The following is a 17,018-nucleotide window of genomic DNA, read 5'->3' as shown; positions in this document are numbered from 1 at the left end:
TGTGCACGGAGACTGTTTGTCTTTCCAGCCCAGTATATTTCTGGTCTTCCCTGATCTGGCGCTACAGGAGGTAGCCGCTTCCGACTGAGAACTTCTTTGGCGTGAGTATTCTAAAACGACAGTTAGGTCGTTCAGAACTTGACAGTTGGAGATTTGTGCTTGGTAAGGTCGTTGACATGTGATTTGTTTTGTTTGGCCAAAGACTTTGGAACTTGGAAATATATGAATTGCAATTTGTGTTGGCAGGTAATGAGGATATTTTTCTCTAAATTGTGAAAACTTGAACGGCACACATTAAGTTAAGTGTCACTTGGCGAATAATATTGTATATGCTGTAATATTCTTGGCATGCCTGTTTCAAGTGCACATCGAAGAATGTGCGGCTTTCTTGGCGGTACCAATGTGAATCTTGAATGAACTCAGCTGGTTCCCCTAGAGGGGATACCTAAATAGGTTTAGGTATATTACCATGGAAGTAAATATATACATAAAAAGGATCCTAATCTGCGCACTTGGTAACTTTCATAAGTGGTGATATGCAGAGCGCTTTTTGAGTGTTCTGCCAGACAAAACTGGCGAATTTGGTGTATTTTGGCTTCTTGAACATGGAACAGTCTTTTGGGCTGGTTTAATGCAGTCTTTTGGACTACTTTTGAGAGCTTTTTTCTTGTAAATATGACTTACAATTGGTATTTACAAGGTTTGGTTTGCGTACAGTCTGTGGGCTGTCTCTTGTTTCTGTCCTAAGTGTTGATTTGTGGGTTGAGTGTGTGTTTAAATGTCTATGTGGTTTGTGGTTTGACATCGGTGGTACTTGTGTGAGTGAGTAGCGATTGCGCTCTTTGTGTAAGAATCGCTAGCCTTAAGCGTGCTGTATTGTGTGTTCTGAGTGTATGACCCCCTTGTGAAAATGTCTGGAATGAGCTCAATGTGGGTTTTTTTTGTCATTATTCTGTTATGCAAAATGTCATTGAATGAATTATATTTTTAAAAAATCCAGAAATGAAATTATGTAACGTATGCCAAATAGCTGCACGCTACCATTAAAATTGAAAGAGTAAAAAACTATACATGTGTGCAAATTGTCACAATGATAAAAATAAAATTAGAATTCACATTCAATAGGAATAAAATAGACCTGAAAGAAAGAAGAACGAAATTGTGTGCTTTGCAACTAGGACTAAGATACAAAATGTTACGGCATTTATCCTTATATATTAATGTTAAAAAGCCATTCACATCATCTGAGTGAATTGGTTGTTGCTGAAATAAACACGACATTATCAAACAATAGATGTTGACTGGCTTTAAATGCCTGACTTTTAAATAGACTGTAACCGTGCTTACTTTCGACACTAGAAAAAGAGCTTTCAAACAGCTGTGTTTAAGATGTCTCACTGAGAAGAAGCTGTCTGACACAACAAATGGAGATTAAACTCTTTCAGGACATTACAAATACAGTAAAAGGGTTTTTCTCCTGAGAGAGGCGTGGAAATTGACGCCTGCTGGTCAAGAGCACAGCTGTGTCAATAACACATGGCTATTCTTGGTCCCAAGCCACAAGGAAACTGCTGGGTCAACTAGATTTTAAATTAGTGCAAACACGGTATGGCGTGCATTAAAGACTGCTGATTTTAAAAGGTACAAAAGACAGTTTCATTATTTTGAATAACAGAGAGAAAGATTGAAAGGAAGGGATTTTCTTTCTTATTGCCTTTTTAAAAACACATCCGTGGTTCTGATGTTAAATAATAACTGTCCTTTAAAAGTGGTGCAGACTTTTCACGTTTCAGTAAGGCTTTTGTGCTTAGTGTTATAAATGAATACAGTTTAAAGGTGATAGGAAAGGAATGAGGCTTGCTTTTCATATGTGGAACCATCAAAAGAGTTGGTGTTATTTTAAAAAAAAAGGGAATTTTGAATACATGAAAAAAATGTGTTTATTAAAAATAAGTACACTAAAATCGTTTTTTGCTCTCTATAATGCCTAATTATCATACTGTGAACTCCTAGCATCAAAGTTTAATTTAAGCAGCGCTTTACCGCAATGTGGGGGACTAAAATGTGAAATGTCACTTTACCCAGGCATACAAAACAAATTTTTTAAGGGTGTACCTTATACATTTCTGATTCCCCATTCCTGGGATATCTCGGGGAGACCATGGGGGTCCCTATTATGCAAAAACATTGTGGGTTATTCATTTTTAAGTGCCCCTACTACCAAAGGCAAATTTGAGCAACATGTACCTTTTAAAAGCAGTTCTGCCACTCAGAGCGGTTTTCAAACTGATCTCAGGCTTCAGTAGTGCACACATGTAAGTATAGTACAGACAGCTGACCTCTATACTGCTAGAAAAGCACACCACACACTGCACACAAAGGAAAATAAGTATAAAACCCAGCAGAAGTTATTATCCTACCTCTAAATTACTGGCAAACAGGAACGGAACAGGACTGCTTTTCAGCTGTGAGTCTCCATAAGTTGCTTTGAATTGGAAAAGCCGCATGGAAAAGCCTTGCACAAAATAGGACAGCTGGTGAGGGTTAGAGGTCGAGTTCTACATTTAGCAGCCTAGCAGGGCTACAGGCACGGTTTGCTTTGACACTACGGCCTCTGAAAAATTCTGGAAGACGAGATGACAGCGCAGGGAGAGAAAGAGAAGCTTTGCTTACTATTTTTGCCAAAAGCAAGTTTTTGTGCAGTCATATGACCAGAAGGAAAGATAGTGGTGTATGTGAGCCCTAATTAGAGCATAGCTCTGCCATGTATATAAAAATAATGGTTTTAGCTTAAAGATTAATGTGTAAGGGCTACAATAAGGAGGCAATGGAAAACAGTTTGCATCCATTCGCCCTCATGTTACACTAGTACAATTGCTAAAGGAATTGGTAGTTGGTTATTAATGTTTTCTAGTTAGCTCGATGTGCTATTTACCTCCTACAAGTTTGTTTGTGCCCATATGCCACAAATAGGAGTCGATAGTGTCGACAGAAGGTAAACCTGTTTCAGGTTTTCCTACTGTCAAAATGGGGGAAGGAGATTAGCTCCTCTGCAAATTAAAGGTAGGCAAATTTATGTTTTCTCTCTCTTTTTCTCACTCTCTTTTGAGTCTGTCTAAGCTATCTAGGAAACAGCCATGAGACATTTAATTGGCTATTCAGTAATACTGTTTTAAAAATTGTTAGCATTAATAAAATGAATAAATAAATATGCTATGTTACTGGCCATCCTGTCTGATGAAATTATGAAAGGATGAGTAGTCTAGATTGCTGTTCCCTTATTTGACCTTTAAGGGGAACTAGATGTGGGTAGTTTTTGTTCTCAAATTCTCAGGTGATAACACCATTATTGTTTATGTTAGTCTCATGCTACAAACAGTTTTGCAAGGGCATTGCTAGTCTTTCATTAGCTAGTCTGTGTAAATAAGCTGACAGCCCTTCTTAGAGCTGATGTTGCATAGTTTGGATCGTGAAAAGTAAAATGCAGGAAAGACGCCCATGTGATCCTCAGCAAACATTTTTTAAGAAAATATTGTTTTATAGGAGTTTGTTTGTCACAACATGTTTTGCTGGAGAAATGTATGTACCCACTATGTTGAAGTTTATTTTAGTTCTTTATGTAATAAGAATCCCTATTAAATTAGCAGTTTTAGATTTTCCTGCTACACCTATAACATGAGAGCATGGTCCTAAGCGTACAATGTAGGTGTCTTTATGAAAGAAAAATCCTTTTAGAAGTGTCTGCAGTCCTGTACAAGTAATGTAAGGTCTATGAGTAAAAGTGTAGAACATTTCCCTTTCTTGAGGTTCTCCAGATGAATAATATAGGAATACACAAATGTAAGGATTTGGAGTATGTCTGCATTGTTTTTCTCCTTTCCTCAGAATTTAGTAAATGAACACAGACTTTCTTAGCTGCTTCAAACAGTGTAATAGGTTAAGGTTTTTTACTCTCAGATAGATGAAGTGGTTCTTGGGTGCCTTGCTAATAAATGGGGCGTCCCAAGACTAGGAAGTATTCTGAGACTATCCTCTCTGTTGATAGATTATTTGTATGCCTTGTCTAAAGACCTTTTGTTCTGTCCACCAATAGATATTTGCTGCCTTACAACCATTGCCAGATGGGCCCGGACATCAGATCCAGTCTGGGGAGTCAGCACCAGTCCAGCTTGAAGCCAAGGTGAAGGTAACCAGCACAGGCATTGCTGGCAACTAGGACCTCAGTGAAGGCGGAAGCACTGGGATGTGAAGTGTGCACCCCTGCCGCTGTCTTGGGTGAAAGACGGGGTCACAAATCAGAAAGGAGAAGTCGTGGATTACGTTTTTGATGCCCAGCTGAGAGAGTCACAGACCGACCGGAATGGCAAGGAGGCTTTTTGTTTGAGGTGACCCACTTTGAAACGAGGGTTGCTTCAGAGATCCCAGCATCAGGCCTCTGAATCCTAGTCCCAAAGTGATTGCAAGTTTGCACCTTTCTTTGTTGATCAAGAGGTGCCTGGGCACACTGGATACAATTTGTGGCCCCAACAAAAGAGCAGTGCGCCAGCAGAGCAATACAGGAGTTAGGGAAGGACTTGAGTTTAGGATACAGGTGCTGTGTCTCTGGTGCCTGTTAGATTGAAGTGAAGAAAACTGGTGCACTGCCTGAGACACTGGACAGGATCATTGAGGATCCTGAAAGAAAGACTTTTTCTTCTCAAACTGGGCCGTGATTCCTGAGTTGCGAGTTGTGCAGCTCCACCGTGGGAACAACAAGTGCCTGCCTGATAGGCTCAAACCGACACAGGGAGAAGACTCCCCTCTGGCTGGTTGTACAGCGGCTCCAATTTCCCAAGGACTTCTTTTTGTTAGTAATGTACCCTTTTGGTCGTCCCATTTTTGAGGAGGAGCAGCCCTTTGTGGCTCCTTGTCCTAATTCCTATGGCCCTGTGTGGTCCTCCTGGTCCCCAGGAGCCAGGATTATTTTTATAATAATATGTTTGACTGCTTTAATATTTGTATTAGGAATAATGTTTATTCTGTGAGAGAAAAGTTCATCTGAGCAGTTGACAAATTTTACTTTGCCCTTTCCTTGACTATAATGAGTGATACTCTAGCCCTCATAAAAGGAACACTGGAAAAGTCTATTGAAAATGTTTTTTATATAGAATTAGACTAGATGTTTCTAGGATTTGCTTTCTGCTTGGGGTTGAAAAATATTGATAATTCTGTTTGTAAAAATAGCCATTACTCTCTCCTGCTATCTGTATGTTAATTATGACCCAATGCTCTGTTCCCTTTGTACTCCTGCTTATACCTTATATATACCCGCTTAATGAAATGTTTAGAATGAAAAATGCCCACCTAGCAATGGATTAGGATATTGATGAATTTATGAGAATAAATGTGCAAAATATTTTCTATGTTCCTTCTAGATCATAGGAGTGTCTTTAGCTCCTGCTAAAAGGACCATCTGTTAAAGATTGTAGGAATGGCTGTTAGCATGAGCTAAAATCCATTTTGTTCTTCGCAGCCATTTTAGTTAGCCATGTGCTCGCCATGTGCTTTCTCCCTCTTCCAGAGCCTTGCACATGCTCAGAAAGGCCTAGCTGGTAGAATGCACCTGCTTCTAGTATAGAACTGTCAGGCTATTCTTACTGATGTTTTTAGTTTAGTCTCCCCTTCCACTTTGTTGAGCAAGCAAATTTTGTATACCCATATTAGTCAAAAACCATGCTTGTATGTGCCAGGACCTCCCATGGTTTTATGCTGACTATCTAATAAATTCATATATATAAGGCCCATGTTCTCTGTATGCCTTAGACTGTCTCATACAGTGGCCTGAGGGTACTGTGTGATACAGTCTCCCTCATCCTCATGTGAGGTTATTAAAAATGTTCTTTTGATATTACAGCTTCTGTGCCAATCTCTTCTTTTTTGGTTTAAAGGACCAGGTGTATCAGTGAACCCCTAAGAAGGTTTTTATTTATTCACTATATTCAATGCCTCGTCGACCACAGGCTTGGCGCATTTTTTAAAAGTAGTAAGTTCTGGCCTTGTGACTTGTGATACCAGCATTTTTTCATTCTATTTTTTCCAGCCTCTCCAGCGGTTTACTGTCAATTCTCACCTTGGCTGCCGGTGTACTGCTGTTAATTTGTCTGTTTCACAAGACAATCTGCCCCGGCTGCTTCTACTTCACAACCGGATGCTTGAATACTATGGAACGCTGCCTCTGGCAACACTGAGTGTGGCGTATGGATTATCTTTCCAGTTTTCGTACTTTACATGTGTGCAGCCTGTCTTTCATTGCCTGGATTGCTGTTTTGAATGGGCTCTGGATTTGTGTCTCTGCAATACGGTGTCTCCTAACCCGGATTATGACCAGCTGATGAGCCCCTTAGTTGCTCATGAGTTGCAATGTTCTGGCATCGGGATTATGGCCTTTGCAGCAATGCATGGAGTCCTAGGGAATTGGAAGGTTTGTGCGGCGGCACATGACTTCCTGGCACGCAGTTATATTGAAAAATACTCGAGTTGTCCTCTGATGGTGCTAGAGGCTCAGGCTATCGAAGAGCATGTATGTTCCTTTCCATTACTGAATTGGATGGCTGAAATGTTTTCAGATGCGAACAATGACTTCCTATTGGAGGCAGTTGCAACGTACTGTGCCTATACGCTGTTGGATTGAAGTGGCATTTTTCCGACTTCAAAATGCGTACTGGACTCGTGATCTTTCATTCATTTTTTCCCTCTTCTCATTCCTTGTATTGGACACTATACGGCCCCTGCTTGGTTTTCAGATTAATTTTGTGGTTACTGATTCGGAATTTACTCCAAATTATCCAGTTTGGCAAATTTTGAACTTGGTTCTGTCTCACTCGAAATTGAACTCTGCATTCCTAACTTTCCTCCCGTTTGTGCGTGCTCCGATCAAGGGAGGTTGTAGTGAAGGCAGGGCCCTGCTTGCGCGCATTGCTATGTTAGCATAGGCTTATTAGAAGTTTAAACGCCATTTTACCTTTTTGCTGCTTTTGCACACAACACTGCATGTAACTGTTGTTGTAAGTTATGCTGCTTGAATATCTTCACATGAGAATGGCTTGTTTTCAACATCCCTGGACTTACATCGCGACTTTAGTCTGCACAGTGAGTGCTGAAGCCTCCAAGGTTACCATAACAATGTTAGATGTTTTTTGGGCTGATCGGCCCACGCTGTAGACACAACATACACGCAGCTGCAGCGAACTGAAATTCTGGCACCTTTAATCTTGCACTGCATGCATAATTTGAGCACTTGGAGAAAATCTGTTTCCAGAGAGAGAGCTTTTGCAGACCCTCATGTGATTCATCTCTACTGATCTTAGAGGTATGGGGTTCCCCATTCAAGCCTAAGAGACCTTCTAATATCATATAAAACATAGTTCCTAGCTAGGGAGGGTGGTACATAAGGCACTATAGGACCTGTTTCCACTATCATTATAATATGATTTCTCCCTTTGTGTTTATGGAATTGTAACAATGCTGATCGTAATATTTTTTATCATATGCCTGCTTATGTTAGCAAAAATACTGCATCTTAGAGCACTTCGTTAAAATAAACATTTTAAACTTTACAAAAGAGTGTTCTTGATTCCCACCATTACTGAGAGTAACCTAAGTCACATGTTATGGGTTGTCTAATAATTGGTACCTTTTCTATAGGATGAAAAGCTAATTTGACACTGATGTTAGTCAGTTAGGGGGTTCTAGGTACTGAGTTGAGTTTTTTGGCTCACCACAATTCACTGAGGTCCTGGGTCTCTGTGCACAGTTTTGTGGATGAGCAGAATCCCTGCAAAAATAGGACCAACAATGTAAATCCCACCCTCTCAAAGGGAACCCCCACTACAGGTAGTGGTATTAGGGGGGCCTTTGTAGTACGACCTGCCTTACCACTGGCTTGGCAATTGATACAGGAGCGAAAAAACTCCTTTGTGTCTTCTGACATGTGAGGCCAGTGAAAATGAGGCACAAGCCTGTCCCAGGTCTTACTTTGGACTAAGTGTCCTGCTAATGGGATGTCATGTGCCAGTGTTAATAGGAAGCCTCTAAACTTTAGAGGTATAACCAACCTCCTGGCAGCACCAGGTTTGGGGTCTCTACCCTCTGAATACAGAGGTCCATCCTCCCAGTAGATCCTGTGGTATCCACTGGCACTCCCAGCAGCCTCAGCAGCAGCTTGCTGTCTGAGGGGTTCAAGATAGGGGCAGCTCAGCTGTTCCTGGCTCAGATCTGTCCTGGAAGGGCCCCCTGTCCCCAAGAACACAACCTAATCAGGTTCAAGTTCCTCTGAGACAGTTCCCTCACAGGGACTGAGATCAATTCCCTCAAGAGACTGATCCTCACTCTGAGGCTGGGGGGAAGACACTGCCTTACCCCTTCTGCTCCTTCTCTTGGAAGGCACCTGGTCCATCTTTTCAGGATCCAGGGCCTGTTCAGGGGAAGACATTTTTGCCTGTGACCTAGTCATGGCAAACACATATACGGGGATGCCCAGCATTTCTGCATGTGTCCTGAGTTCCACTTCAGCCCAAGCTGAAGTTTCCAAATCATTGCCCAATAAGCATTAAACAGGGAGGTCTGAGCTAACCACAACCTTCTTAGGGCCAGTTACCCCTCCCCAGGTGAAATTCACAACTGCCCAGGAATGGTCTGTCCTGAAATTTCTTGCATTGGTCACTTGGTGCATCTCACCAAGTATAATCTGTTCAAGGTCCACAAGATCTTTTGTCACCATTATGACACTTGCACCTGTGTCCCTGTATGCCATGGCCTCCTTACCATTGATGAAGGGCTGTTGTCTGTACTTGCCCAGATTACTGGGACTGACATATAAGGTGAAAATATCCATGCCTCCATCATAGACTAACACAGACTGAGTTGGAATTCTGACTAAGCCAGAATCCATCTCAGATTCCAGGGTTAACTCTACTATACCCTTGTTCTGTACACCATCACTTGGAACTGAGCTAGGAGGAACAGTTGCCTTGGGGGCAGTGGTGGCTGGAATAGATTCTTCGGCTATTGGACAACTGGCATCTTTTGTCCAATGTGTCTTCTCTCTACAGATATGACACAAAGGTTTCTTTTTGCCTTTTCCTTTAGTAGACTGTGACTCCCCCCTAGATGTGGGTTTTTTGGGCCATTTTGAAGACTTCTGGTCTTTACCCTTCTCCCCACCCTTATCTAAGGTTTTAGCATCTTGCTTCTTTTGGTCACCACCTTAATTCTGAGTTTTCTGCTTCACCCTGGTTCTGACCCATTTGTCTGCCTTCTTTCCAAATTCTTGGGGAGAGGTCAGATCAGAATCAACCAAGTACTGATGCAACAACTGATTTTGGCAATTATTAAGGATCTGCTCCCTCATAATTAAATTGTACAATCCTTTAAAATCACACACCTTACTGCCAAGTAACCAGCCTTCCAGAGCCTTAGTAGCACAATCTACAAAGTCAACCCGGTCCTGAGTCTGTGCCTTCTGGTGTCTCGAAACTTAATCCTGTACTGTTCAGTGGTTAAGTCAAACCCTTCTATGAGAGCACTCTTCAAGACTGAGTAATTGTCTGCATCCTCTTCTCTAACAGCGAGGAGCTTATCTCTACCTTTCTCAGCTAAGGAGAGCCACGAGATAGCTGCCCACTGCTCTTGAGAGACCCTCTGTACTTTAGAGGCCCTCTCTAGTGCAGTTATCCATTTGTGGATGTCATCCCCACTCTGATAGGGAGGGACTATCTTGTTCAGGTTCCTATGATCATGAGAATATTCTCTAGCTCTAGGGACACTGTTGCTGCCACCATTGGACTCTAGTCCCAATCTCCGTGTTGCTCTTTGGAGCTCTAGGGATTCCCTGTCTGGGTCCAATTGCCCTGTCTTGAGCCTTTGCTTGACTCTCTCAAGCTCCAGAAATTGGCACTGCTTATCATAAGAGGATTCTCTCTTGTTTGATATGGAAGTCCTTACAGAAGTACCTGAGTGATTGGACTCCACAGAGGGAGTTCTCGATCTTCTAGGTAAACTCTGTACACTCCCTGGTGGAGTAAAGAGAGGGCCACTGGGGCCTTCTCCCCCACCTACAGGAAGATCTAAGTTGCCCAGGTTAGAATCATTTTGATTCTCTTAGTCAGGGTTTGATTCCAGGTCAAAAACGTTTTCACTTTCTGGTCTTTCCTCATTCCCTGTCACACCCACTCAGTCTACCTCATCAGACCCTGGGATCTTTCTAAGATCATCTAGAAGCAAAATCTCAATGAGACGTTGGGTGTTTGCTGTTCTCCCTGTCCTCAACTTCCTAGGTGCACACATAGCACTCACTTCTGGAAAAGAGATGCCATTGTATCTAGTTGGCTTCTCCTCTAGAAGACATACTAGTGTCATGTGGTGTAGGCACCTACCTAACCTAGTGAAGACTAACCTCTCGTGAGTTGGTGAAAGGGTGTGCTAGACCCTTAACTTACCCAACCCTAAGTTCAGTAGAACTTACTTATTCTAATCTTAGTATTATATGTGCCTAATACTTAGTGCTTTCAGTTAATCACTCAACGAGATTTATCTGGTAAAACAATAGCAAGCATGAATCCCAACCGCTGCACACCAATGTGAGAAGTTGGCCTGGTATATACTGTCCAATAGTTAAAGTGGGCTCCTTGTACCAGGCCACACGACCCTTATTATGTCAGAGGTCAAAGATAACCTTATTGAAAGCTATCCAAGTGGTAGCTATGGAGAGCAGCCTTCAGGCTTAGTCTTGAAGGAATGTAAAGCAGCTTGTCTTACTAGAATATCACCTCCTGAATGATTAAATGAAGGGAGAACCACACAGGGTTTATATAAAAATATGTATTTATTAATATAACACTCTCCTCTAGTCTCTATGTGAGACTAGGGCACAAAGCACACAATACTTAATTAATAGAACATTCATAAATAGTGAAATACACAGCGGGATCCAGGAGGAGACCGAACCATATACTAAAAAAATGGTATAACAACAATGACTTCAATAGACACAGGGCCTAGAGCACGTAGAATCGCTGGGACCTCAAGGAACCACCAAGAGGAGTGACACAGGGAGCCCACGGAGGACAGGTGCAGTGAGGAAACACAGACGCGTGCTCCGTACAACTCTCTGGGAAAGTCATGGTTGGAAACTTACAAGTTAAGGACACTTCTAAGAGGACTTCGAGCAAACCCTTTAGAACTTAGAAGGTTCTAAGGCCAACCCACCAGTGAGTACTGAAATACCCGTGTTACCTATCCCAGAGGAGCAGGTGCATAGGGGTCAAGTGGTGTCAGAAACCTTCGTTGTTTTCAGTGGAGAGCTGCAAAGAAGTCCTGCTGCCAGGAGGACGAACAATATCTGATGGAATCCAGGCCTGGATTTGAGGTGAGAAGAACCTAAAACCAGAGGGGACAGAGTCTGGTTCACTTCAGGTGACCAGGGGCTCGGTAGTCGAATGCCCACAGATGTCGAGTGCTTCAGGAGTGAAGAAGGGTTGCTTGACTCTGCAGTTACGGGGACCCAGACACGTCAAGGATGACCAGAGTCTGGAGGTGAGCTGTCCCACGAAGGATGTCGAGAGCTGAGGGCTTGATGCCCGACTGCAGCACCAACAAGCCTTGGCAACTGCAACCCAATCGGCCAAAGGAAACAGGTTACGGTGTGGACCAGCAAGGTCCAGGGGACTCCCCAAGCAATAGAGAGTCAGGGCATGTCTGGAGCAACCAGGTAAGCCCAAGAATTATCAATGGGATCCTCGCCAGGACCCAGAGGCCAATGGACCGGGGATCGCGAGGAGACCTGAAGCAAGTCTGCAAAGCACCAGCCCACAGGACACTCGTGGAGTGGAGGTCAGAAATCTTTGTTGCAAATACTGCTCGGAATCAGGACTACACGGAGTCCAATGAACATGCTAGGTAATCTTCACTAAGCATATGCAACTGCAAATGTACGCGGTGCACACGGGTTCAGGTTGCACCGTCCCCACGAGGAATACTGGTTTCAGAATCGCTGAGAGCGCAGATAGACCTCATGGACCTTCAAGAACCTACCTCCTGTGTTGCTGAAATCTTCAGAGTCCTAAGGAGCTTGGGAGAAGCAAACCGGTCAGATGCGTTTAGGTGCCTGGTTTTGCAGGGGAGTAGCTCCTTTACTCCAAGGGAGATTATTCCATCGTCCAGCGTCGTGCAGGCAGTCAAAGTACTTGCTTTTTTCTTAGCAGAATCTTGTACAGGTAAAATCGTACGTCCTGTAGCCAGGTAACCCACTTTATACCCATGAGAAGGGGTGGGAAAGATTCTGTGGACCCTCCTAGGGGAGGGGCAGGACAGAGGGGTACACCCATGTCCTTTGTCCAGTTTCGCGCCTGAGCAGGAGCAAATGGCTCCAAATGTGCCCCCAATGCAGACTTTCCGGCACTCTAAGAGTGCACCCACCCAGCCCCAATACACTAAATCCTGTCTGGGCGGTGGTTACACCTCCCTGTGACAGGATACCTATTGTCATGCCTTCCTCTGCGCGAGCTTGGCTCAGCAGCAGGAGAGCAGAATCGTGTCTGTGGCTGGCAGCATCCATTTTGTGCAGCCCAGGTCGAGAAAGCTGGTACCGGGTATACCGGTGACCCACATATGTCCCTTCAGAAAGGTGGAATCATTCCTCCCACGCCAGTTACTGGCGTGGAGGTATGATTCCAAGGTGTTTGACACCAAACACGACATGTTTCTAAGCAGCCGTTTTAAAGTTAGCATTTACTGCGAGATTATAATGCACTTAAACATATATGTTTGGGTGCATCACAGACAACCCTGGAGAATGGTCTCCGAAGGCTGCAGAGGGGCTCTGCTCATGCAGGGGCACCCACTCATGTAAAACCCAGCACCCTGCCTTCAGGATTGTTAAGGCCTAACATTGGGGTGACTGATAGGTATTTAAGTGTAGTGATTTAAATAGATATAGTGAACCTATAGCTTAAGTAAGTGGTGCAAGCTCTAGCTTACACAGTCTGCTGTAGCAGGCTGATCGTGTCAATTGGGATGGCCTCCCAGGGGTGGCATAATACATGCTTCAACCCATGGGAGGCCTCTGGGGTACCTATGCCCTGGGTAAATGGTGTACCATATACTGGGGACTGATAAGGGTACCCCAGAATCCAATCTGGAGTGCTCCTAAAGTACATGCATAACAATTTACAGGAGAAAGCAGATAGACTGGGGCCTGGATAGCGGGATCCCAGTCAGACTAGGCCAAAAACAGTGAAACATCAGCAAAAAGTGGGGGTAACCATAAGAAGCAGATACTACTTTCCTACACCATACCTATCATAAAACAACCTGTTTTTGCAAAGGAGGCTCCTAAGTTTTAGTCAAGGCCTTGGCAGCTATGTTCGGAAACCTATCAAACCCAGACATTTCTGTAAACTAGACACTCATGGTAGTTCAGTGATGTGTGGCTTGTGTGGATCCCCCAAAGTTTCCTTACCCAGAACCCCCTGCAAAATCAAATTGAGCTAAAAACATTACATTTTCCTCACATTTCTAAATGAGAAAGTTGTGCGATCACTGGGCTGACACTAATTTCCTACCACCTAGCTTTCCCCCAGGTCTTTCGATAAAAATGGTAACTCACTTGTGTGGGTGGGCCAACTGCCTGCTACAGGGAAGAGCCCAAAATATTTTGTGGAAACATCAAAATTCTCTATCACAAAACAACCTGGTTTTGCAAGTGGGGTACAAGCATTTTTGGTCTTGGGCTCTGCAGCCATCTAGGGAAAGCTACAAAACCCAGACATTTCTGAAAAGTAGACACCCGGTAGTCCAAGGATGTGTGGCTTGCATAGATGCCCCAAAGTTTTCTTACCCAGAATCCCATGAAAACCTCACATTTAGCTAAAAGAAATAAAAATGTTCTCACATTTCTGTGTGGGATTACTCCACAAGTACAAATTACCCACCACCCAGCACTCCCCTCCATTTCCCACGGAAAATGATACCTCACTTGCCTGGGTGGGCCAAGGACCTGCGACTGGAAAGGGTCAAGTACATTGAGATTGAGGGGATGGCACAGCGAGCTCTAAGTGATATGTTTTGAGCATGAGCCAGCGAGCAAGGGGATGATCAGTGGTGGTTCAGTATGGGAGAGAAGCCAAGCCCACTCCGCACCCGTATTTTTAATTGGCTTGTGTCTTTGTCCTTCATAAATGCTGTGTTCTGATTCCTGAATGGCATGTTCGTCCCTCCTTAGTACGGCCATGTCGTCATTTATATTCTCTATGGCTATTGGCCCCTTTACTTGGTTGTTACACGGTGCGTGTACTTTTTTCCTTTATTGAGCATCTCCTACATAGGAACACGCTTCGCTTACATTGAGCACGCCATGCCCGCTTTCACTTTCAAAGCACAGCTGGACAATGCAGCCGTTTGTTTACAATGCTATATGTCTCGTATTTAAAAATGCGAGACACATAACATTGTAAAACTTTTTACTGGAAGCTTCTGTTGATTAGCACTTTCTCTGCCAGTGAAAGCTCGGTTCCAACAGCGAGAGCCGTCTGCCACATGAGCGTACCTTGATGTAATGCAGAAGGCGCCGCCCAAAGAGCAGTTAGCGAGCCACTGAGGCCTGCGGAGGCCGGTGCTCGGGAAGCCGCCGTGGGGAGCACCGCTGGAGGGGACAAGGGCGGGGGGGAAGACAGGCCCCGGCTCCCAGCGGTGGCTGCAGAGCTGTCTGTGTCGAACCTCTTCCTGCAGGCAGGAGTACCAAGCCTGAAAAGGAGTACGCAGGAGGGGGCTCCTGTGCTCCACAGCAGGCCCGGAGGTTCTGCTTCATTTGTCTGGACCCATTTTTGTTCAGTGCTTGCTTCCTGTCTGGGGAGGCATGTGTGTGCGGAAGTGAGGTAAGGCACTGTCTGGGAACGTGTGTGATGGGTGGGTGAGAGTGTGCCCCGAGTCATGGCTGTGTGTTTGGGGGGGAGATAGGACAGACACATACAGCGTCCCCGGCAGAGCCTCTGCCCTCACCACTTGTTGAGTTGTGCCTGCTGTACCCGACCAAGCCTCAGGTGGCATTGCCTCGCAGCAGCCCTGGTGTTGCCCCTCATTGAGCCGCTGCAAGACAGGCTGCCCTATGCAAACACAATGGCTGCTCCTCTGCCTAAGCACAACCTTCTCGGTTAGGAAATGCCACTTCCCACGTTGGTCTAGTTAGAAATGCTTAAACTGCCTTCAATTTAAATCGTTTCTCCCCTTGAAACTTTCGGATGGAAGGCAGCAGATACGACATGGAAGAAAGACTGGGGTGTTGGAGAGCTTTGTGGTGGTGATTGGTTTTCACTGATTGGTGATTGGTTTTTGTTTGTGGTGACCCACTTTGAAACGAGGGTTGCTTCAGAGATCCCAGCATCAGGCCTCTGAATCCTGGTCCCAAAGTGAATGCAAGTTTGCACCTTTCTTTGTTGATCAAGAGGTGCCTGGGCACACTGGATACAATTTGTGGCCCCAACAAAAGAGCAGTGCGCCAGCAGAGCAATACAGGAGTTAGGGAAGGACTTGAGTTTAGGATACAGGTGCTGTGTCTCTGGTGCCTGTTAGATTGAAGTGAAGAAAACTGGTGCACTGCCTGAGACACTGGACAGGATCATTGAGGATCCTGAAAGAAAGACTTTTTCTTCTCAAACTGGGCCGTGATTCCTGAGTTGCGAGTTGTGCAGCTCCACCGTGGGAACAACAAGTGCCTGCCTGTGAGGCTCAAACCGACACAGGGAGAAGACTCCCCTCTGGCTGGTTGTACAGCGGCTTCAATTTCCCAAGGACTTCTTTTTGTTAGTAATGTACCCTTTTGGTCGTCCCATTTTTGAGGAGGAGCAGCCCTTTGTGGCTCCTTGTCCTAATTCCTATGGCCCTGTGTGGTCCTCCTGGTCCCCTGGAGCCAGGATTGTTTTTATAATATGTTTGACTGCTTTAATATTTGTATTAGGAATAATGTTTATTCTGTGAGAGAAAAGTTCATCTGAGCAGTTGACAAATTTTACTTTGCCCTTTACTTGACTATAATGATTGATACTCTAGCCCTCATAAAAGGAACACTGGAAAAGTCTATTGAAAATGTTTTTTATATAGAATTAGACTAGATATTTCTAGGATTTGCTTTCTGCTTGGGGTTGAAAAATATTGATAATTCTGTTTGTAAAAATAGCCATTACTCTCTCCTGCTATCTGTATGTTAATTATGACCCAATGCTCTGTTCCCTTTGCACTCCTGCTTATACCATATATATACCCGCTTAATGAAATGTTTAGAATGAAAAATGCCCACCTAGCAATGGATTAGGATATTGATGAATTTATGAGAATAAATGTGCAAAATATTTTCTATGTTCCTTCTAGATCATAGGAATGTCTTTAGCTCCTGCTAAAAGGACCATCTGTTAAAGATTGTAGGAATGGCTGTTAGCATGAGCTAAAAGCCATTTTGTTCTTCGCAGCCATTTTAGTTAGCCATGTGCTCGCCATGTGCTTTCTCCCTCTTCCAGAGCCTTGCACATGCTCAGAAAGGCCTAGCTGGTAGAATGCACCTGCTTCTAGTATAGAACTGTCAGGCTATTCTTACTGATGTGTTTAGTTTAGTCTCCCCTTCCACTTTGTTGATCAAGCAAATTTTGTATACCCATATTAGTCAAAAACCATGCTTGTATGTGCCAGGACCTCCCATGGTTTTATTCTGACTATCTAATACATTCATATATATAAGGCCCATGTTCTCTGTATGCCTTAGACTGTCTCATACAGTGGCCTGAGGGTACTGTGTGATGCAGTCTCCCTAATCCTCATGTGAGGTTATTAAAAATGTTCTTTTGATATTACAGCTTCTGTGCCAATCTCTTCTTTTTTGGTTTAAAGGACCAGGTGTATCAGTGAACCCCTAAGAAGGTTTTTATTTATTCACTATATTCAATGCCTCGTCGACCACAGGCTTGGCGCATTTTTTAAAAGTAGTAAGTTCTGGC

At 43.9% G+C, this 17,018-nt stretch overlaps 1 long non-coding RNA gene across 5 annotated transcripts in view; it reads left to right on the top strand.

Moving 5' to 3' along the window:
• LOC146822423 (uncharacterized) overlaps positions 1-5,892 on the top strand; it is a 107,867-nt gene extending 101,975 nt beyond the window's left edge. For all 5 annotated transcript variants that reach the window (XR_014963294.1, XR_014963296.1, XR_014963295.1 and 2 more), the window contains exon 3: positions 4,094-5,892. This is a non-coding gene — a long non-coding RNA (uncharacterized LOC146822423). The remainder of the gene's footprint in view (positions 1-4,093) is intronic.
• Positions 5,893-17,018: the final 11,126 nt, after the last annotated feature.

The sequence above is a fragment of the Triturus cristatus genome, chromosome 6 (assembly GCF_964204655.1).
Source record: "Triturus cristatus chromosome 6, aTriCri1.1, whole genome shotgun sequence".
In the NCBI taxonomy this organism is placed as follows: Eukaryota; Metazoa; Chordata; class Amphibia; order Caudata; family Salamandridae; genus Triturus; species Triturus cristatus.
Note: the sequence above shows the minus strand (reverse complement) of the source record. Positions and strands in the feature narration are given on the sequence as shown.